Raw genomic sequence first — 23,305 nt, forward strand, 5'->3', positions numbered from 1 at the left:
GAGAGCCTGCCCACCCGGGCCTCCTCGCGACAGCCTCGCGTCACAAGGCCTCCGGCAGGCTGAACTCTGTCACTTCACAAGACAGGTCATTTCCCTCCCCAGCTTCCAAGCCTTTACCGGAGCTGTGTTCTTGTCCCTTCTCTCTGTTGGTATTGAAGTCTGGGCGGCCTGACAGCCCTGGCAGACAGCCCAGAGGCCAGCGCCCCAGGCAGACACTCTTTCTGCCTTATTATTCAGCTTCAGTGGCCTCGCTGCGATTGGGTGGCATTTGTGAGCACAAAAGAGAAGACGCGAGCATTCTGGAGTCCCTTTCAGAAAAGGGCGCCACCGGCCTCCTGGCTGGAGATTCTCTGGAGGTCTGGTTGAGTCTATTTTCGGCTGTTGGGCATTTCTGTTTGCGTCCTGACCCTGGCCCTGGGCAGTGCAGGGTGGGGGTGGGGCGGGGTGGGGGGTCTGCTGCCCGGGGAGGGGGCTGGCACAGGGATTTCTACCAGGGCCTCCTCGCCTGGAGGATCTGGTGCGGGCTGCCCAGAGCTGGAGTAACAGTCTTCCCCAGGCCCAGGCACCCTATGTGCACACTTTCTCAAAAACTGGGGTGATGGGGGTGGCGCCCACCGGGGTCTGTCCTTTGCCACAGGCACCTGTTTCCACCTGGCTGCTGAGCCTTCCTCCTCCTGCCTGTGCAGGCCCCTCTGGGAAGTGAACAGAAGCCCCTGTGCGTGTAGATGAGAGTCGGCAATAAAGGGCCAACTCCCTTAATTGGTGCCTTGTGTGACTCAGGGCTCCTTTGTCACCCACATCATCATCCGTGGTACCCAGATCAAAGCTCCTGCCAGCTGCGCCCCAAGCCCCGCTCTCGACAGGAAACAGCGGACCCGCACAAGTGAGAATGAAAGATGAACTCGGGACCGAAAGACGCTTTCCTCCATAACAGACTCTGTCCCCCTCAGCTCCCTGCTGGCTCCAGCCCCCAACCTTGTCTCTAGTCCTGGGAGCAAGGGGGGGCTTTGAAAATTCCACCCAGAAATGATGCCCTGGTTCCCGGCATGCCCTGTGGCCGTCTGTTGTTGATTTGAAATCTGTTCTCCGGGAGTCCCAGTTCGGCTCAGCAGACAGCAGTATTTGCTTATTAATTTGTTTATTGATTTACTGGGCTGTACTTGGGGCTTCTCCCGGGAAGAACTCCAGACGTGTGGGCCGCCCAGTATCCAGCCATCAGTCAGCCTCAAGTTGGGGCTTAAAATACCGCAAGGTCTGGAGCAGGCCACCCATAGGCTGGTACAAAGCCCTGGAAGGACTGACAGCTGGGCAGTGGGGCCCTGAGGGGCTGAGGCCAGTTGGGGAGGCGGTGGGCCCACGGCAGCAGCTCCAGGGACCAAGGCACGCTGAGCTCTGAGCGAGCAGCACCGACTCCCCCACCCCCGGGCCCCCGGATTTGCACCCCTGCTTTGGGCCTCTCCCTGTGGAGAGGTTATCACAAATCCATGGCCCGAGCTGGGGAAACATAAATCTCCATCTCCAGAGGGGCGCTTCCCCAGCTCAGCCGGTATTTGAGAGGCCTCCTTCCCTGAGGCAGGGGGTGGAGGAGGACCAGTCCAAGGTCTTTGGTGCCCGAAGGCAGTCAGATCCTTGTCTTAGGACGGGTTTTCCAAACGTGCCAGGACTGCGTAAGGCAAGGGGTGTTTCTAGCGATGATTCTCTCAGCTCTTGCATAATAATACTACTTTTTTTTTTTTTTAAACCTCTGAGGACGTCTGTGGCTTTGTCGCCTTTTCGAGGCATATGTTGACTACAGATTGTGGTAGCAGGATGGGAGGGGGACGGGAGGGTGGTGAGGGAAGAGGCAGCAGCATCTGAACAGAATTCTGTCACGGATATAAAGATCTCTGACAGAGATCTTGTAAGAGTGAGGCCACCTAGGGTGGGCTTGGGGGGGGGGGTCACACAGACGGGCTCTAACATTTATGAGCTGGGCAACCCCAGGCAAGTTACTTGCCATCTCTGTGCCTCGTCTTGTCTGTAAAATGAGGGTGAGAGTGTAAGCTGCATAGTGTTGATGTGTGGGTGTAAATGAGAACACGTAAGAAAAGCACTAACATGTAGATGGTCGTTAACTCCCCATCGTATACACGAGATTAGATACGTGATGTTTCCTTTTGGAAATCTCACCCCCAACACAAAAGGCCCCCCTTTTTCGATGTGCCTTTCTCTTTGGCTGCTCTGTACTTTCTGGGCCTCCCTGGAGTTCCTTCTCTCCCTTTCCCTTCAGGATCAAGACCAAAATCTCCTGGCATTGCCATAACGGGGCCCGGCGCTCATATGAGCCCGCAGAGGATGCCAGGTGTGGACGGGGCAGGGGTTTGCCTGGGCAGGTGGAGGGAAAGAAAGAACTTAGAGTGAAGTCCACGGTTCTGAGAAAGTGCATTGGGTCTCGGGGGGAGCACGCAGGCTGAGGGGTCCCACTGCCCAGATGCCAGTCTGAACCCCATCTCTCACTGCCGTGCAGTCGGGAGCAAGGGGTTTCATCTCCCTGTGCCTGGTTTCTGCATCTGCTGAGGAGATTAGGAGAGTGCTTGCCTCATCGGATTGTGGTGAAGTTGAGGGATTTTTACTCCTTAAACCACTTAAAACACTAGGTACCTGTTCACAGCTTTCAAGTCTTGCTCCAGACATGGTTTAAAACACTCGTGACTCCTCTTCCATGATTCCTACCCTCTCCCTGTGCACACTGTGCTCAAACCACACCAGACTGCCTCTGTCCCTCAGCCCCGGCCTCTTAGCCTCTGTACTTGCCGTTCCTCATCCAGGAATGCCCTTCCTCCCAGCCTTGGCCTGACAAAGTCCTTCTTTAAAAAAAAAAAAATTTTTTTTTTAATGTTTATTTATTTCTGAGAGACAGAGCATGAACAGGGGAGGGGCAGAGAGAGGAGACACAGAATCTGAAGCAGGCTCCAGGCTCTGTGCTGTCGGCCCAGAGCCCGACACAAGGCTCCAACTCACAAACCGCGAGACCATGACTTGAGCCGAAGTCAGACGCTCAACTGACTGAGCCACCCAGGCGCCCCCTGACAAAGTCCTTCTTATCAGAGTCTGGCTCCACTCACTCTGGAAAACCTTCTTTGGTCTTTGGGGACAAAATTCTGTTCCCCCCTCCCAGAGTTCTCCCTTCTCCCCCCTGCCATCTTGAAAACTCCTCCCCATCCTTTGAAATCCCCTTCCCCCACATCCTCCTCCCAGTTGGGTTGTGGTCTCTCCCCTCCTCGCCGCCCCACCCCCCCAGCCTCTGTGCTTCTTCCCACGGTAAGTGCCCTGTGCGTGTCCCTTACCACCTCACTCAGCAGAGTTGGTCCGTTTACCTGGTTGACTATGGTTTCCAGCAATGGAGCAGTAGGCATCAGTTAGGATGGAGATGGGCTGCCTTCAAATATTGGTTTATACAATGTAGAGGTTTTATTTCCTTCTCTCTTGAAAGTCTGGCATCCAGGTGGCTCTGTCCTCCAAGATCTAGGCTCCTATCATCTTGTTGCTCTGTGACAGATGGCTTTCATGACCAATGACCCCTCACAGACTAACATGACTGCTCCAATGCCAGTCATTACATCACTTTCCAGTCAACCGGGGGAAGAGTGAGTGCTACCTGTCTATTAAGGAGACTTCCAGAAGCTATCGCTTGACGCTTCCCTTTAAACATTAGTTGTCAGAATTTAGTCCCGTGAGTATATCTAGCTGCAAGGGAGGCCAGGAAATGTAGTCTTTATTCTATTTGGTCATATGATCTGCCAAATTTCCAGGACTGGGGAAGAAGGGGAGAAAGGAATGGAGATAACCAGCAGTCTCTGGCTTCCCTCCACCCCGTGTTGTACCCCTGCCACCCCATAGCGCATTGCTGGGCAGAGAGTGAATGCTCAGTGTTTGTGGAAAGACAGACTCATATAGATGGTCACAGAGTGTGTGTTTGCTTCCCCCAGAGTGGGGGGTGTGGCAGCCTCTGACTGATCTGTGTGTCTCCCCTCTCCACCACCATTCATTCATTTATACAGATTTGTTGATGCCTCCTATGTGCTAGGTGGTATTCTAGGTGCAGGGATAAAGCGGTCCATCAAAGACACAAAAGTCTGCATGCTTTTGAGCTTGCTTCCCAGTGGCTTCTACGGTGCTATGAAGCACTGTGCTAAGTGCTTTCTGAGGATTAACTCGCTCAAGAGGGGCGCCCATATTAGTCCTCTCTATTTTATAGATGAGGAGACTGAAGCACAGAAAGGTCAAGTACCCTGTCAAGGTCACGCAGGGTGGAAGAGACAGCCGAGATTTAAGCCCAAGTGGTCTGGCTCTAGAGCCTGTTCCCTCAGCATCTGCTGGATCTCGCCTCTCCACATTTCTTGCCCTGTGGTACTCCGACTGTACAAACTGTGCTGTGTCCTGCTTTCTGCACTTAACTGGGCCACGGATATTTTTCCATAACTCGTGTAATCACTATTTGTGGCAGCCCCCCCTTCCTCTGGGGGAAGGCGGGGCAGAACAGCTGTGATCTACGCGTATGCGGAAGGGGGTGGGGTGTGGTCCTTGTGCGGGGGTTGGGGGGGGGGTGTAAAGAAGGATCTGTGTGTATCTGATTGGCAGGGTCCTGTGACTGGTGGGACCAGGGCCCTGCGGGCTTGGGGGACCTTTGCTCTATATCCTTCTTTGAACCTCCAACTGGGGTCTGTCTTCTCAGCCCTTCTCCACTTGACCCTGCTCCTCAGGGAAGCTGCTGGGCCTTCAGCCTTCCCCACCCCACCTTGACTTGTCCTATGACTGACTTGTAGGCCTCAGATTTGCCTTCCTCCTCTAGCCGGTGGAGGCCTAAAGGCTCCCCCGACTCCTGCCTTGTGGACTCTGTAAAGCACATCTGTCTTCCCAGACCCTTCCCTAGCCCAAGGAGAGGTGGGCGGAATTAGAGAGCTCTGGAATAAGGCGAGTGGTACCAAGGGTAAGATGCTGGGCCCCACAACTTTCCTGCCTCCCCCTTCCTCACCTACTCCCCAGTCACCCTCCACTGTGCGTCAGGGAATAGGACCAAAGAGAAAGGAGCAAACCCTTTCTGAAGACCCATTCTCCTTTGAGAATGTTATAGGGGTGGACCCCGGGACTCAGAGAGGCCTGGTCCCTGGCCCTGGGTTTCTGGCTTGTTGGTAGCAGGGGAGAAATTGAAACTCTGCCCCTCGCCTGGAGGGCAGGGAAGGAGGGGGCACAAAAGTGGCTGACTGTCTTGCAGATGGGCACAACAAGGCCCGGAAATTTAGGCTGTGCCCAGGCCACAGGGTGCACAGTGAAGGCAGGCCCATCTGACTCCATCTTTGGCCTCACAGGTTTGGTTTCTAAGACCCCAGAGATCTCAGAGCACTTGTCTAAACCTGTAGAAGGCCTGGTAATCCGCAAGTGCTTGTGGCCAGGCTGGGTGTTGGCAAGAATCGTGTGAAGTGCTGTGGGGGGTGCAAAAAGAAATTAAGATGTGATTCTTACTGGGAGGTGATGGTGGGGTGAGGGTTTTGCAATCACGTTGGGGAGATGAGCACTTAGAATAGGAAACATGCCTCACATACAGATATTTCAATGTGTGGTAGTGCCCTTGGGTGTTTTGAGAGCCGGACTGTAGCAGTTAAGAAAATTTAATGGGAGAGGGGGATTTAAACTGGACCATGAGAAGGATTAGGAATCAAACTCATAGACAAAGGACGGAGAGATGGCAGGAGGGTGAGGATACCAGCCGGAGTAAAGGCACAGAAGCTGGGCGGAGGTGGCCCACGCCAGGTACAACGTGATGGGATGGCCTTGGCGAGTAGTGGGTGATGATACTGGAGAGGGGCCAGACAGTGGAGGGATTTGGAAGAACAGCAGAGGTATTTGGTCTCAATTCTAGCCCAGGGAAGACAGCTTTTCAGCAAAGGTGCTTCCAATATCTCACCTTCATCCATGGCAGGCCCTGCCAATCAGTCACTACACTCTCCCTGCTGAGCCACGCTGGGCCTTGGAGTTCTGTTCAACCCAAAGCTCCAGGCAGACCCTGCCTGTGGTTTGTGACTGAGAAGAAGCTTTGTTGTGGTGGGAGCCTCTGGGAGGTTCTTGAGCAAGAACGGAAGCCTCTGCAGGTTCTTGAGCAAGAGAAGGAATGTCAAAACGGGTTTTGCATTCTCGGAGACTGTGTGGACTGCTTGTCATGATCCAGGTCAGCCTCGAGGCACAACTGTGGTGGGGTCAAGGTCTCTGAAGATGACAGGAGAGTGGGGACGTTGCCTTCACCCCTATAAACCCACCTGGGCCAGGCTTGTCCCCTGGGGAGAAGGTCCAGCTTTTCTCATTATGGAAACTGAGCAGAGAGAGAGAGAAGCAGTCACCCCACCAGGCGAGATTGAATTCTGAACGAAGCCCTGGTCGGCTGCCCCCCTGCTGAGGGAGAGAGGAGGCCAGGCCAGGGCTGGGTGGGTGCCTCCACTGACCCAGATTTAGTTTAAATGCACCTTTAAAATGCATAGAGGTCTGAACAAAACTCATCTGTCATGGTTTTCAGGGTGAGAGGGATCCATCCATTCACCATAGCTGTGAGTGTGTGTGTGTGTGTGTGTGTGTGTATTTTTTTCCCCAAAAGTAAGTATTGATTCTCAGTGACTGTAAACAGGCCTTAAGAGGCTCTCATGCCTCTCACCCTTAGATTTCAACCATGCAGATATGACTCTGAGATGACATTCCTCCTATGGTTCTGGTTTGTTTGTCATTGCTGGGTGTGTGTGTGTGTAGGGGTTGATAAGAAGCACAAGAAGGACAAAGGTGGGGATAAAAAGGGAGCCATTCTGCTACCTGGAGCTGCTGTGGACACCGAGTACAGGTGTTTGTCTGTCGTGAGTCTCGGAGGCTGGTGGATGGGAAGGGACCTCCAATATACCTGGAGTGGGGAGCTGAAGGTCGCTTGCTTTGCAGGCCCCTGGACCCCCCCACCCCCACCCCACTGCACCTCTAGGCTGCAACTTCATCCCTGGCTGGGGAGGCCTGTTGATAACCCAGCTCCCTGGTGAGTGCCAGGTCCGTGAGCAGCTGAGAGATATGTTTATTTCCTTTTAATGTTGTTCAGGGTTCAATTTACCCAGTGGCACGCTAGTAAATAAATAAGAAAACCAAACCTTTGACAGGGGGAAATATGGAGTTTTCCTCCTACATTCCTGAGTAATATCTCAAAACTTTTGTGACTCACGAGGGCCTGCGGTATTTGGCTAACAGAGAAAAAAAAAAAGAAGGAAAAGAAAACCATCTTGTTTCTTATATATTTGTCAACAGCTTTACGGCAAGTGGAGAATATTCTGTATAATGTGGCCCCATGCACCATACGTGCTGACACCGGTTTCCCTGAGGTCCGTGGCTGTGTCTGAAGCCAGGGAAGTGTAACCTGCATAATTGTATCTCTGCAAAGGGGGCCGTTTGCTACTGCCCAGAACCCATTACCCACCAAATCTCCTGACACTAATCTCCCAGGCCTCTAAGATCTGGGCGTTGGGGGTGGGGAGTTATTGCACAAAAATCGTTCAAATGCTCCGGCTCGGAACACAGCGGCAGTTAAGAAAAAAAAAAAAAAGGCAAATGAGAGCGAAGCTGTTACAGGCGAATGAGGCAGTAGGAGGCGAGACCAGTGAGGTAAGAACGACAGCTCTGCATTCTGTTATGTGTTTACCTGGAAGGCTTTGAGACCCTATGTGCCAGGTATCGGGCAAGACACAAGCAAAGGAGGGAACAATAACAATAACAATAACAATAGCGAGGCAATCATACTGGTGATAATAAAGCGGCCATTTACTGAGTGTGTACTAGGTGCTAGGCAGTGTGCTGAGCATATTATCTCAGAATTGAGTAGCAGAGCTCCTTGTTCTCAGAGAGTTTATAGTCTGGTGGAGGAGAGGGGAGTGGAATTAACTGCCCCCTGAAAATCCAAGGATATTTCTAGTCTTGAAGGATAGTTGGGAAAACCCCAAATTGGAGAATTAATAAATTTTGAAATTCAGGCTCTTGATTGATGTTGGAAACCTCAGCCCTGTCCCTTTGAGGGACTTAAGGCCAAGGAAACCAGGAACCCTGGTAATTTAGGTTTTCGTGGGAGAGCTGGCCAAATTTAGCACAAAAGGCATGGGCAAAGTGGTGAGGAGGGGAGGGGACTGGGGGAAAATGACAGAGAAGGGGAGATTCAAGGCACAGAGAAAGGCAGGGGGCAGGAAGAGAGGAAGGGGGTGGGGAGATGTCTGACCACTAGGGTGTGAAATGAATAAAGTCTATGACGTGCAGATGAAGGCTACGGGACTTGGAATCCCCCAGCCCAAGGCACAGTTTTGAGAAGGAGGGAGATGAAGGCTGTCGGCTGGCTGAATGGGAACTGTGTTAGTGGTGACTGAGGTCTTCTGCATCCTGAAAGGAATCAATGAAAGCGACTGAGAGTGAAATTGCTCCTTCAGTTGCAGGACAGAGTTTGAAGATGTGCCTCCCAGGGAGGGAGAGGGGAAAGGAGGAATTGAGTGGAATTCAAGGGGAAGCCGATGGAGGGAGATCGTGGGGAAATCGCCAATCTCACCTGCTCAGCAGGCTCCCCTGTCTCAGGCCTTGTGGGGGCGGGAAGAAAAATATGAAAGGGAGATGCCAGGAACTGTCCAGGATCTCAAGTCCTGAAACAGATTCCAGGAACTAGGCCTTTTTTGGTCCATAGAAGCTGAAAGCCTCTGATCCAGTGGTTCTCAAAGTGCACTCCCTGGACCAGCAGCATCAGCATCATCTGGAAACTGGCTAGAAATGCAAATTCCCAGACCCCACTCCAGATTCAATGAATCAGAATCTGTGGGGAGAGACTGTGTGCAACAGCAATCTATTTTTAGCAATCCCTCCAGGGTATTCTGAAGCCACTCAGTTTGGACAACTACTCTTACAATGGCTTTTTCTGTTCCCAATCCCAGGCCCCTGGCACCCTGTTCTACCATGACACTTGCCACCCCACCTTTAAGTCATCTCTATGTCCGTTTCTTCATCAATGCTGAGCTTTATAAGGGGAGGATAATGTCCTACTCAACTCTGAACTGCCAGTTCCTGGCACAGACTGGCACACAGTAGGTGCACAGTAAATCTTGTTGATGAATGGATGGAATGATGAATGAATGAATTCTAAAAAGGTAGCTAAGGTGACCTTTAAAAACAAATGAGATTGGGTCACTTTCTTGCTTAAAACCTTCCAAGGGCTCCCAGTGCATTTAGAATGAAACCTAGCTCCTTACCATGGCCTATGAGATCCTTTAGTCTGGGCCTGGTGGCCTTGTGACTCTGATTTATCCTTCTGTCCTCCTCAGCCACTGCTGTCGGTCTTCCAAACACCCCAAGTTCATTTCATTCCTATCTCAGGGCCTTTGCATGACTGTGCCCTCTGTCTGAGGTGCTCATGGCCCAGATGGTGAAAGTTCCTTATTTTTATTCGTTTATTTTTTAAAGTGCTCACACACATGCATGGGTGGGGGGGGGGGGAGGGAGGGAGACAGGGAGGGGGATGGGGAGAGAGAGAGAATCGCAAGCATGCTCTGCACTGATAGTGATCATGACCTGAGCCAAAGTCGGATTCTTAACCGACTGAGCCACTCAAGTGCCCCATGAACTGATGATAACCCATATGGTAACACAAGGGGCTTCCTCTCATTTCTCAGGAGTTGGCTGACATGATACCTTCTCAGAGAGGCCTTCCCTGAGTACCCATCAAAAGCATCACTTCCCTTTCCATTCCATTTTCTTCCGGGTTGTTGGTTGGTTGGTTTTTCTTCTTCGTGGTACAGATTCCAAGGGTATATTTGGGTGAGATTCTCCTCCACTATTTCCATATTTCCCTTCCAGTGTCCCTCCATACAAAGGAAAATCGTTATTTATGTAGACAACTGATATTGCCTCAATTAAAAAGAAACTTTCCTATATTTATTTAGTTGTAAGTAAAATCTTTGTGTATACTTAGCAAACTCAGCTTCAAGATGAGCTCCCTTCTCATCAGCTTGCTGCCTCTAGGTCCCTTTGGATGGGACTTCTGGAATAGCCACAGACGGAGCCCCTTTAATCTCAGGATCATGGGAGTTACAGACTCAGGGCAAGACAGGTCCTGTAATCTGGGCTGTTCCATTGAGCAGGCAAAAAAAAAAAAAAAAAAAAAAAAAAGAAAAAGAAAATGGGCCACCCAAGGAGGACATAGAGATTATGGCTGAAGACTTCAATACATTCAGAGAAATGAGGGACAGATGGATGCTTTGGGACTGGGGTGCAAGTTTCATTACGGTTAATAAGAAAAGGCTTCCTGCCTAACTGGGCACTTGTGTTGCACTGCAAAGATTTTAAAGGGATGAAGATGGCTGAGATAACCATAATAATAGTAATTTTGTACAGTGCTTGATTCCATGCCAAGCACTGTTCTAAAAACTCGTATTCATTTAATCCTTACAAGAATCCTTATAAAGAGGGTGCTCTTTTCATCCCCGTCTTACCGGTGTGGAAACTGAGGTACAGAGAGGTGAAGTAACCTCTCCAAAAGTATCCAGATAGGAAGAGGGTACGGCAGTCTTAACCATCATGCTCTACTGCCTCTCCAATAATGATGTCAGCAGCGCTTTGTTTCTGTACAGTTTCCCAAGCCTGTCCTCCTAGTTCTAGATGGTTCTGAGTGCCCATGAGGTAGCCAGGGCAGATGTTTCACCTACATTTTCCAGGTGAGGGTGCCGAAGTTGGAGAGGTTAAGCAAACTGCCCAAGGAACCACAAAAAAGAAGAAGCAGAAGTGCCACCAAGCCTGCCTACAGGAAAGCCTCTGGGGTGTTGGTCCTCCCGCCACCAACCATAAAAGCCCCGGCCCCGAGCAAGCAGAGGGCATCTGGGAGACGACTCTGAAAGCCAGCAAGCAGGCAGCGCTCCTGCGCCTTTCCCCAGCCCACCCTCTCCGAGCCGTAAGATATATATAGCGCCAACAGAGAAATGAATCGTGTGTTTGTCTGCAGCCCCTTCTGCAGATCCATCACAGAGCAGTACTCGGTGCAGATTTTGCAAACAGCTTGAGATTACTGAATTAATTAGAATAAAATTAATCAAAACACCCACCACAAAGGAACCTGAGCGTGTGGAGTGTGACTTGGGTGAAGGAGGAGGTGCAGCTGAGAGATGGCAGGCACTACAGCCTGCACTGGCTGCCCGCCCAGAGCCCACTGGGGCAGGCCAAAAGCCACTGGGGTGGGGTTCTGATTCCTGCCCGCACTTCCACATGCTCCCCCGTTTCTGCACACAGGGCTAGAAAAGGAGGGGACTGTGCCCCTTCTGTCCAGGCTGTACATTTTACAGGGGCCGCAGCTTGGGTCCTGTAAGAGTGTTCGAGGTGATAACTGAGCGGGAGGTGGGAAGGCAGGGCTAATGCAACAGAGCAGAGATCAGAAGACCTAGGGGCTCTGGGCATCGTGATGCCAGTTTCCCGGGACAGAGAGTTTTGACTTTACTCATTTGGGTTCAAAGCTTAGTTCCACCACTTACTAGCTGTGTGACCTCAGGCACTGACTGACTGGGTAATGTCTCCAAGCCTTAGTGTTCCTCATCTGTCAAGTGGGGATAATAATAGTACCTCCTTTATGGGGTCTGGTATACAGTAGGTGCTATATGCATGTAAGCTGTTATTATTATACCTAACCAGTCAAGAGGCCCTCTCTGTCTTTCTTCAACTTGGCTTCCTATTTCCTTTCTCTTCCTGCTGCCACTATCTCTGTCAGGCCTTCGTTCGTTCATTCATTCATTCATTCATTCATTCATTCTATAACTATTTATGGAGCTCCCACTCCGTACCTGACACCGGACCAAGAGCCTGGGGAAGCAAAGATAAGACCCAGCCACTGCTTTTGGGGGTTCTCCGTCTATCATAGGGGTGTGGATGCACCTAGTCAAACTCCCAGGGGTCAGGGAATGCTTCACAGAGAACTTTCAGCTATAATTCTCCATGTGTATCAGGTGTAAAAAGGAGAAAAGGCATTCTGAGCAGGGGAATAGCATGTGCAAAGCACTGCCACCAGAGTTAGTATGCTAAAACACGACTTTGATGAAGTCACGTCCTGGTTCGAGAACCTATAATCGAGAACCCCTGTTAGCTCACTGTTGTCCATGTTGTAGGTGGCATGCCTTCGGCTTGGGTTTTAGGCTTCTTCCCAAATCTGCCTTCACTTACTTACTCCTGTGCTCCTGAATTCTTAGTGCTCCCCTTCAGCTGGGAATGTAAAATGATACAGTTATTGTGGAACTTAAATGATTATGTGTATGCAGCAGGTGCTTAATAAATAAGACTCCCTCCACACAGATACTAGGCTGCTTAGTCGGGTTCTCTTTGTTCAAGTGTGTGCACACAGGCAGCTGTGTGATGCTGGGAAAACCTAACATCTCTGAGCTCCCACACTTGGTTCCTCTGTAAAATGAATGATGATGGTAAGAGTAACTGCCTCATAGTGTTATTGGGAGTGTTAAACACGATAATGAGCGTAAAACGCTTAGCACAGAGCCTGGCATGCAATTAAAGGCTCAATAAAAAGGTTTATTGGGTCATCTTAGGCAAAGTTGAATCGCTCTCAATTTTCTCATCAAAGAAGGATAATAACGCCACCCTCTCACTTTGTGAGATCAAAGTCAGCACGCACATATATGCCAGGCACAGCCGGCCCTCTGCAGGGCACATGGCTGGTGGGCGCGCAAATGACTCGCCATCTTTGGAGGTCAGTGTGGCAGCATATTTCAAAATTACAAATGCACGTATCTCTTGTCCCAGAAATTCCATGTGTAGCTATTTTTCCTACCTGCTCCCAAGCATGCAAAATAACATATGTACGAGGTGTGTATTAGCAAAGGAGTGGAAATGGGTGGTCATATCCATCCATTGGGGATTGGTTAAATCAATTATGGGACATAAATACACTGGGATACTAACAGCCGTAAAAGGGAACGAGGAAGTTCTTTATGTACTCATCTGGAAAGATCTCCAAGATATATTGTTCTGGAGAAAAAAGAACGACGTGCTATAATGCCTACATTTGTGTGCTTGTCTATCCGTAGAATATCTCTGAGAGGATTCACAGTAAATCAGCAACAGCAGCTGTTGTCTTCAGGGAGGGAAAGTGGAGTGCAAAGAAGGGAGGGAGTCTTTGGTGAATTTGGAACCATGTGCGTATAAAAGCTATTGATAAGTATAAAATCTGACTTAAAACATCAGGGACCGTAATGAGCCCGAGTCTGAAGTGAGGTCTTCTGCTGGGGGATGGCTGTGAGGCTTGGTTCCTCCAGTTTCAGGCATATGGTCCATTGCTCTTGCTTCCTGCACATACTTCTGAGGCCAAGAGGGAGGCTCCGTGGGGGGGGCCAGGAAACATGGGGCCCCCTCGGGGCAGACAGCCGCTTCGTCCATTCCTGGCGCCCTGGGAGGCCGCTTTCCCCCAAGGGACCCCACATGTTTGCGCTAAAACTGGGGCTGTGGTACCAAGCGCCTGATCGCTCTGCCCAGGACTGCGCCACCCAAGGGCTCTGTGGCTGTCTGTGTGATTGGAAAAAGAGTCCTTGGGTGGCCTCTCAGTGGCTGCCAGGGAGGAAATTTCACAGATGGCCCTGGCCCCGTGCCCCTTTTCCCTGCCTGGAGCAAAGGAGCTGCTGCTGTAGCTCCGAAGGAATGAGGTGTCTGTCCCTGGAGCAAGATTCAGAGGCAGGCGGATGGAAATACAGAGCCTACGGAGTCAGACACACTTGGGTTCAAATCCCAGCCGGGCCACTTACTTACTTGCATGATCTTGGGCAGGGCATTTAGCTTTTGTGGGCCTCAGTTTCCATACCTGTAACCCAGAACAATCACACACACACTTCACAGAGTTGTTGCAGCGAGTGAAAGTAATGCCTAAAGTGCCTTGGCACAGAGTGATAACTGAGGGAAGGGTTTGTGGGCAAGGAGTTTATTTGGAGGGTGATCTTGGGAAGCACTGGGAGGCAGGTGGAGAAAGGAGGAAAGCCGATAAAGGGTGTGTTGAAGAGCACTTACCGTCCTGGATCCTGGGTTCAGTCCTGCTGGGCCTCTGGGAAACCGCGTGGAACAAACCTCAGAGTTGTCTCAACGAGGGACAAGGTTGCTGGGCATTTATATGGCAACTCCCTACTGTGAGCAGGTACTTAAACTGCTTGCATTTCCAGCCTGCCTGGAGCTCAGGGGTGGGGTAGGTGGGGGGGGGGGGGATCGAAGAAAGCTGTCAGACACAGAAATGCAGATCCTTGAAACCGACAGATCCAAGTGCTACACGTGGACTCGTGAGAGCAGAGGGCATGTGGTAGGGGCACCGATATCTCTGTCGCAAGTGCTTTAGTATGTGTTTGGCACTGCTCTAAGGATTTTACAAATATTAACATATTTAAACCTTACCGCAACCCAATGAGCTACATGAAGATACCGAGGCACAGAAAGGTTAAGTAACTGGCCCAAGTTCACCCGCCTAGAAGGGGAAGCCAGGATTTAAGCTGAGGCCTATGGGGACTTTAGAGACCACCTAGGTCAACCCCTTTATTTTATGAATGAGGAAACTGAAGATCAGAGAGGGGAAGCAATTTGTCCAATGTCACACAGCTAGCTAGTGACAGAACCAGCACTTGATCTGGGATCTCCCGTTTGTTCTGTGAAGATTCCCTTGCTTAACCTTAGCCTTTTCTCCTCTGGGCTATCAGTCTCAAGCAGGGCCAGAGGCAGGTGGAGGGTATGTGGAAGGTGGCATTCTGCAGAACTCTGGGTGCTGTAATACAGAAGCCAGGGTGCCATTAATCGGCGGGGAAGGCGAGCATGGCAAAACCAGATTATGATCTTTAAGACGCGTGCCTTGAATCTCAAAGTCAGAAAAAGTATCAGAACCCAGAGGAGGTTTGTGTTGCCTGTCCCTGCTTTTTAACCCCAGGCTGGCATCAAAAAGGAAAAGACGAGCTGGGCTCACTAGGGTGTGAAATTTCCTTTTTGTCTCCTGAGGTGGGGAGGGAGAGATGAGAAATTGCGATGCACCCCGTGTGTAATTAAAGGCTCTAGAATTTCTTGAGGATTATGTTGCTCAGAGACACATGGGGGCTCTGGGCGGTATTGCTGGGCCCTGGCTGACGTGCCTCTGGACAGACTAAGGGAGGTAGGGAGGTGTTTTGTGTGTGTGTGTGCATGCGCACATGCGTGCATGTACTTGAACTGAGGGGAAATCACAACTGACAAGACATCAATTAACTCTTACCGCTTCATACTTCTGAGAAAAGCCAGAGCAGGTGCTGGCTGTCCTCGCCTGGAGATAACCTAGAATCTTCATCTTTGAGTTGTCAAGGGGTGCCCTTGCCAAACTCTCAGGGGGTTGCTGTAGACATGGCTAGCACGAGGCTGTCCATGTCCCGGGTTGCCTAGGAGAGTTTCAATTGTAGCACTGAAAATCCTACATTCTGAGAACCCTCTCGGTTCTGGACAAGTCAGGATGGTTAGACACTCTAGGCATGACCTTTCAGTACTCATCCTTGCTAAGGCTGGACCAAGAGAAGCCAGCTACATGAGAAGATTGGGTCTGTGGGGGCTGGATGAAAGCAGGGCCACCGGCAAGTAAAGGCCACACTGGCTACGCGTCCAAATCTGGCTCCAACTCTTGTCTTTGGTTCCCCCTCTTTTATCTGGCTGCTCCCTTGAATCAGGTCATGCTCCTGTCAGAGGCCTTTCCTGCTCTGGGAAAGGGGTCCATGATCCCCCTGCAGTCCCATTGAGCCTGACAGGCAGGGCTGTGTGCCTGGGAAGGGGCTTGGTGTGGGAACAGTGTAGGACAGGGACTGGGTTACCATGTGGGCACTGTGCAACCTGGGAGACTCCTTTTCTCTCTCTGGGCCTGGTTTAAAATGAAGGGGTTATACTGGAAGATCTTTCTTTCTTTCTTTCTTTCTTTCTTTCTTTCTTTCTTTCTTTTCTTTTCTTTTCAAAAAGATTTATGTTTAAATTATGAAAGCAATGCAATTGTTTGTTGAAAAAAATTGAACAGTACAAAAATTTAAGAGTAAGAGGTTAAAGTCCCTTTCTCTCCATCCCGTGGGACAACCGCTGTTAACAGTCTTTTTTATCTTCTCAGACATTTTCTATGCATATGCAAGCATGTGAGTATATATAGCCTTTATTTAAAATGTAACACAAATGAGATCGCTCTCTACATGCTATTCTGCAACTTGCTTTTTCTGTTTAACAATATAGTCTGGACATCTTTACACACACACACACACACACAGAAATCTCTTTCTTGTTGTTTTTAATTTTTAATTGAAGTGTAATAAATAAACAGCGTTAGATTAGTTTCAGCCGGAACTGCTGGTTTGTGAGGGCCCTACTAGCTCACTGCCCAGGCAACAGAGAGAAAACCAGGGGGTGGAACCGGGGTGGGGAACATCAGCTGACTGTCAGTCCAGGAAAGCTTGATGTATGTCACATCTCTTCCCTGAGAGATGGAAATGATTTGGAGAGGGGTGAGGAGGGAAGAGAACGCCTGAGTCCAGACAGTTAGGCCTGGGGTGGGGGGAGGGGCTTTTACAGATCCAGGAAACAGCCCCTCTGACACCCAAGTGAAAGTAGGGCCAAATACACAGGCTCCCCGCTAATGCAATGTGACAGGGCTGCAGGGCCTGATAAGTTTTTCCATTTCTTTGTCTTTCCTGAGAGAAGCTCCTGATTATCACCTTGTAGGTCACCAGAGGCAGAGCGCAGAGGGACAACGCAGCTCGTGCGCTTCCAGCTGGCTCCCATCAAGAAGTTAGAAGGGAGCCTGCAAATACATCTCCTGTTATCATCTTTCCACCCCACAGCGACGTTCCCTGGCGGGGTTGGGGGAGGGGACGCGGGCAGCTTGCCCCTCAGGGGGACCTGGGCAGGAATATTAATGCCCTACGACTTCCCAGCTCCGGGGTTGGGGGGGAGGAGGAGCAGCGGCGGCGGCCGCCGAACGGGGTCCTCGGAGGGTCTGGAAGCTGGTTGCTGAGCAGCCCGCGGGAGGAACGGATCCGCCGGCTGGCTGCAGGGGCCGCCCAAGTCCTAATGAAAACATCGCCTCGCTTCTGGCAGGGCGCCCTGGACACACCGTCCGGGCCTTTCTCGGCCACCTGGGAGAGGATGAATGCAGCGCGCCAACGACCAACGTGTCTGGCTGTGCGCGCACAGCCACAGCGCTTTACTCCCGGCCCCGCATCCGTCTCTCTGGGTCTAGATAGATAATACAATCTCTCTGCCCACACCCCATTTGCTAGGAGACAGCCTGGGCTTCTGAATTTTTTATGGCCTCACTTAGCTTGGAGGAAATCCAGAGGTCAAAGCCAGCGCAGACGCTCCAGTCACCTTGCCCGTCCGGGCGCGCAGCCTTTCCGAAACGGGCTCACCCATGGGGCCCTAAATTACGGCGATTACACTGCAATTCGCGGCGCGATATTACTTTGATACACTACCTGCTGCAGCCGCGACTGGGAGGCGTGCATTATTTACCAGGGAGGCTGCCCGCGCTGCGCACCAGAGCCGCCAGCGCTCCGCGGGGTCCCGCCTGTCCCTGCAGCCCCGGCCCCGCCCGCAGGGTGCGGGGTCTTGGCGGGGAGGGGACTGGAGCAGCCGTCCTCTCTCGGAGGGACCCTTTCCTGACTCCAGTATAGGTCAGGAGAGGAACGGGTGACAGAAGTGGCAGCTTCCGATGAGGTTGGGGTCTGTGGGTGGGGAGAAGTACTGAGCCCCCGGTTTCTCCTGCTCTTAAGGGCATGTCGGGTCCCCTTTAGCCAGCCTACCGGAGCCCCTGCCACGCGCGCTTCGGGAACCACCCGGAGGGCGCGCCCAGGGCGCACAGCTGCTCCCGGACCCTGGCCAACTGCTAGCAGCCCATTAACCCCTCGGCGAGGCTCGGTGGCTCGGCCGGCGGCGGGTAGCAGAGATGGAGGGAGACCAGGCTCTACCCCTCTCCTGTAAGTCCGTGGAAGCTGAGTCGGCCGGCCGCAGCCGCAGCCAAAGCTTGGTTTCATTCTCGCTGGGGGCTGGGGACCCGAGTCGGGCAGCTGGCCTCTCTCCGGCTCCCCCATTATGACTTGGCATCAGCATCTAGATTGCAGGTTACTTCTGCTTTTATCCAAAGCGGTCCTTAAGGGAGATGGATTTCTGATTGAAATCCAGTCAATTGGCGCTGAGGCTCGAAGGGCGCAGCATGAGCACACTTCTGGGGAAATTGCCCTGGGTCGGGGAGGAGGGGTGGGGGAGGGATCAGGAGCCACAGGCCCTGCTCAGGCCCTGCTCTGGAGCCTGTGAACACGCTCCTAGGAGTCCCCGGACATAGAATTTGCTCCTTTCTTCCAGTGCCCTGGGATTGATGGGGCTAGAAATCTCCAGCAGGGGACCCCCGGAGGTCACTGCATCCAGTCCCTGGCATGCCGACAACATGTGATAAACTAGCTCCAAGAGAGAGCCCACCCAAGTCACCCCACAGCAACGTTTTGGTGATGTCTGTTTTGGTGGGTGAAGTGGATGGTCTGCGGTGGGTTCATGGTGGTTGGTTGGTTCAGATGGTGGCTGGGGACAGCCTTGCCATTGGTTCCTGGTGGAGAGGGCTGCCCCCAGCCTTCCGGGTGTGCCCAGGCTCCTTTTTATCTCCCTCCCCTCCTGGATAGTGCCCCCACCTCCACCTGAGCCTTCCTTCCTCATCAGGGAGCAGCCAAGGAGCCCCGGGAAGGCATCTCTGACCCCCCACATCTTTCCCTGTCATCCTGAAAGCCCTTGATGTCCGGGTTCTGGCTCTATATTAAGCCTTCCCCTCTTAGCAGAGCCTTACTTAGTAAGTAAATTCTTCTGGAAGGAACAATACTTTGAACGGCTACTATCTTCCAGTGGAGGAGTTTATCAGCCCATCAGGCAGCTGGAGGAACTAGGTGTGGAGGGGCTCCTGGAAGGAATCAAAAGGCACAGGAAGGTGAAGGATGACAAAGGTCTGTGCTTCCCAATTGCTCAGGAGACAACATGGCTTGGGGAGGAAATATGGGAGACTGAGTGTAACACATTCCTTGATATTCCAGAAATGTCAGGAGCTCATTGTGCCTGCTCTTCCTGGGTCAGCAAATAATGCACATATCATCTCTCTGTCCACTTTGGGACTTGCCTGCGATGAACATATTTTTAAAGAGGAATCCCAGCTGCTGCAGGAGCGGATGGCACTGTGGGGGCAGCCAAGACTGAGAGAAAGCACTGGCTTGCAAGGAAGGAGCTCCAGGGCTTTGCCCTGGCCCTGCCCCTTGCTAGCCACTAGCCACAGTGCGACTGTGGGCAAGTCATTCCCTGGTTCTGGCCCAGGTTCCCTTATGAAGAATGAGCGGGTCCCCCGTAGTGTCCTAGGTGGGCAGAGGCCTTGCTCTCCCGCAGTAGTAAGGATGGAACACGATCCCGGTCAGCAAGGAAGATTTATTTTCCTATTTATTTGTTCTGTTCAGCTACAGAGAGTGGGGCCATCTTCCAGGCCTGCAGCAGCCACAATGTGTTCATGCATCTCTGTTGTAGCTGTTTGCCTGACTAATTTATTCAGTGGCCTCCTTGGCGGGGGCTTGGTCCCTGTGTCCTCCTGCTCATTTGCCTCTGGCCCATTCCTGGGGTTATCAGGAGGAACAGTCCTAGGTGTGAGGGTGGATGAGACTAGAACACCCACCATCACTGATTGACCCTTGGGTTTGGAAAGGATCTTAAAGGCACTTGGTCCAGCTATCACCTGGTGCTTCAGACCCCTCCTCAGAAGCTCCCCCTTTAATAATGGGAGGCTCACTACCTCTTGCCCATCCATTCTCTTAGAAAGTTCATCCTTTTCTGTAACCAAAGTCCAGTTCCCTGTATCATCTCTCCTTAATTCTAGCCTTCTTCTTGGGGGTAGCACATAGAAAGAGTGAATTCTACAGCCTTCACAGGACGGCCCTTCTGGGATTCCAAGGCAGCCATCTTGTCCAACCCCACCCTGTCTTCTCCAGGCTCAACCCACCCAGTGGTGCCCAGCGTCCTCTCGCTGCTGCTTCCAAGTCCCCTCGAGATCTTAGCTCTGACAAGAACTGATTGAGCCTCCAGTCTGATGGCAGAGCCCCTGGTCTTCAGGGAGCTCCCAGTCTGGGAGATAGTCTTCCTAGGACCAAAAAATGAATAACAAAATTACACAGGCATTTGGAACTGTTGAATTTCCAACTGGCGTGGTTGCTGGTCTGGAAACCTCCTCAGAGGTGAGTGGGTTTAGTTGTCTTCCAGGGAGAAGAATTTTCCAGTTCTGTCTGAAAAAGCTGTCTCGCCTTTTCTCTGGGATCAGCAGGTGCTCTGAGGGGGGCTGGGGCCTGCTAGGGTGCCCCAACCCTCCACGGACAGGGAGAAAGATAGCTATGGGAGAGAATGTGCTTCAATTCTTCCATCCCCCACCCGGCCATCCTGGGGGGTGGGGGACCCACCAGGTTAGGTACCACAAAGATCTGGGGTCTAGTGGCCTTGTAACCTTGGGGAAGCCACCTCAGCATCTCAGACCCGGAGCTCCCATTATTTCCCCCGACGCCTAGAAGATGTTCCTGGAGGGGCCAGTCTACACTGGCAGGGAGTGAGTGGGCCTTCCACATCTAGTCCCCTTCTACCCGCCCCCAGCTCTTAATTTATTATTAACTCTGGAACTGACTTTGAAATTATGGAAGACCATGTTGCTTCTTTCCTCAGCATCTCTTATGGTCCCTGAGGGGAGGCGGGCTGAGAGTGCCAGATACACAAATATGCTGTGAAAACCCTGTGGATTTGCGGTTCTAGCAAGGGGAAGGAAATTAGCTGTAATAAGCTGCTGTCGCTTCATGCGAAAGCCTCCAACGCAGACCCTGGGAGGGGCTCCGGGGCCCCTTCCTCTGCTCTGACCGCTGCCCAGCCACCTGGCTGGAGACCTCTGTCTTCACGTCCCCTGCATGACAGCGGCCCCCCTCCCCACCTAGTCCTGTGACATCACTGATGGGGATTATCAGTCTCCCCAGGCAGGCGGGTGAGGAGAAAGGGGAGACCCCTGGCACACAGAGAAGCTTGTCCCTGCCTTTCCCTGAGCGATTAGCTTGAATGGTGGTAGGAGAAGCAGGTGGGAGTCAATTTTCATTCTCCTAGAATTACTGGAAGGGAGAGGGTTATTTGGAAGTTTCTGAGAGGTGAGAGGGATTCATTGGCCCCCAAATAAAAGGAGCAGTAGGCGTCTGGCCTTTTCCTTTTTCCTCTCCTGAGGAGAACCAAGGTCTAAAACCTTTAAGTGACTACCCCACAGTGGCCACTGCACTAACAGCAGAAAATAGCCCCGGGCTACAGCTGGGGCAAGGGAAGGAGCTGTTTTAGTCCTAGACTGGCTAACAAGTTGGCTTACGACGATCTGGCCTCCGGCTTCCTATTTCGCTTCTGGTGCAAAGAACATAACTCAGTCACGTGGCAGATGTTATATAAACATTCATTGAATTGAGTGGGTTAGCTTCTCCAGCTCACTTGCTGTGTGACCTCTGGCAAATCACCCAACCTCTCTGGGCTTTGGGTTTTGTACACATAAAAGAAGAACAGAGGTGAGAAGACATAGCATAATCACGGTCGTTAGCAGTGTTTTATAACCGTGACCCAAACTCACTTTCTGCCACCTCCGCCAGTCAATGGGATACACCGTCTGCTGCAGCCTCACTCACTGGTAGTACAATTATAAGGAAAGTTATATGATATGATAGTCAGGACTTTCCACTGCTAACCATTATCTTTGTGATTTAAAACCTTGGCAATAAAATGATTTTTTTTTTTTTTTACCAATATTGCTGTGCCTTTTTACTTCTTTAAAATTTACTGAGATTTTTTTTTCCCTTGGAGAGCATGTGTTCAGGAACCTGACTATTTGGATGTGAATCCTGGTTCTACGACTTACGAGCTGTGTGACCTTGAGCACGTTTCTTAACGTCTCTGTACCTCGTCTATAAAATAGGGGAAAATGATGTATCTTAAGGGTTGTGACCTGAAGGGCTGAGAAGAGTGCTTGGAGCATCGTAAGTGCATACTTGGTTGGGTATTTTTACCCATTCCGTTGGGTAATAACGGAATGCCTTTAAATGCTTCTCAGGAAAGGTGGACTCTTTGTTTTTATTGTACTGGGTCCTGAGTCTTTGCTAGAGTGATCAATTAGAAATATATAATTTCTGGGCCACCTGGGTGGTTCAGCCGGTTAAGTGTCTGACTCTTGATTTCAGCTCAGGTCATGATTTCACGGTTTGTGAGTTCAAGCCCCTCATCTGGCTCCGTGCTGGCAGTGTGGATTCTGCGTGGGATTCCTTCTCTCTCTCTCTCTCTCTCTCTCCTCTTTCTCTCCCTCCCCTCCTCAAAATAAATAAACTTAAAAAAAAAAGATATATAGAAATAGATATAATTTCTGAAATCCTGAGAACACCGGACAGGATGATCTCCAAGGTATGCTTCCAGGTAGCGTGCTGACGGTTGGGGGAGGGTATGTTCCTGGTTAACAGAATACTCTGGTTAACTGAGAGTAGCCCATTCCTTTCAGTTTCATTCCCTTTGTGGTTGGAAATTTATCTGAAATGCACAAACTCCTTTCTTTGATTTAATCAGCAGGGTACTTAATATTCTTTTCTGCGGGTGGCCTCCTGGCATTATTGGAAAGAGCCCAGGCCAGGCTGCCTAAGGCTGGCAAGTCTGTCCTGCCTCCACGCCTGGCTTCTGCATTTATAAAATGGGGTGGTGGGGGGTGGGGTCATGATCGCTGAGCGAGTGCAGGCTTTCCCTTCTCACATGGAGGTATCAGGTGGGATGAGGGCTCCAAGAGAACTTTCTAAACTGTAAAGCCCTGGGCACCCAAAGGGGTACATCATCTGGGAGCCTCTGCTGGGGGCCCCTTTCCAGGATAAGAAGTTACATTATCCCCAGCCCCTGGAGCGAAGGCCCAGGTAATGGCGCAAGGCTGCTGGGTCTCAGACTCCGCCCCAAGGAACAGAAGGTGCTTCTGTGCCTTCTTTGCTGATCTTGCTTTATCCTAAAAGTCAAAACGCAAATCCAGTTAAAGGACAGTCCCGTGAGCCAAGACTTCAGAGGTTGGATATGTGTGTATGAAACACACAGTACGTGCGTGTGGGGTCCATGTGGGGCCCGATCTTGACCACTGGTTTTCAGAGTTTATGCTCCAGTCTGGTCCCCATGCCCTGCACGTTCATTCACTGGACAAGAATCTGTGGAGAACCAGTCA

The 23,305-nt window shown here is 51.3% G+C and overlaps 1 long non-coding RNA gene across 1 annotated transcript; it reads left to right on the top strand.

Annotated features, from left to right (window-relative positions):
- The first annotated feature begins 21,089 nt into the window (after window positions 1–21,089).
- Window positions 21,090–22,334, top strand: LOC122238374. The gene is made up of 3 exons (XR_006217282.1): window positions 21,090–21,166; window positions 21,925–22,097; window positions 22,299–22,334. It is a non-coding gene; the product is annotated as an uncharacterized LOC122238374 (long non-coding RNA).
- The last annotated feature ends 971 nt before the right edge of the window (window positions 22,335–23,305 follow it).

This window comes from Panthera tigris, chromosome B2, assembly GCF_018350195.1.
Source record: "Panthera tigris isolate Pti1 chromosome B2, P.tigris_Pti1_mat1.1, whole genome shotgun sequence".
NCBI lineage: Eukaryota > Metazoa > Chordata > Mammalia > Carnivora > Felidae > Panthera > Panthera tigris.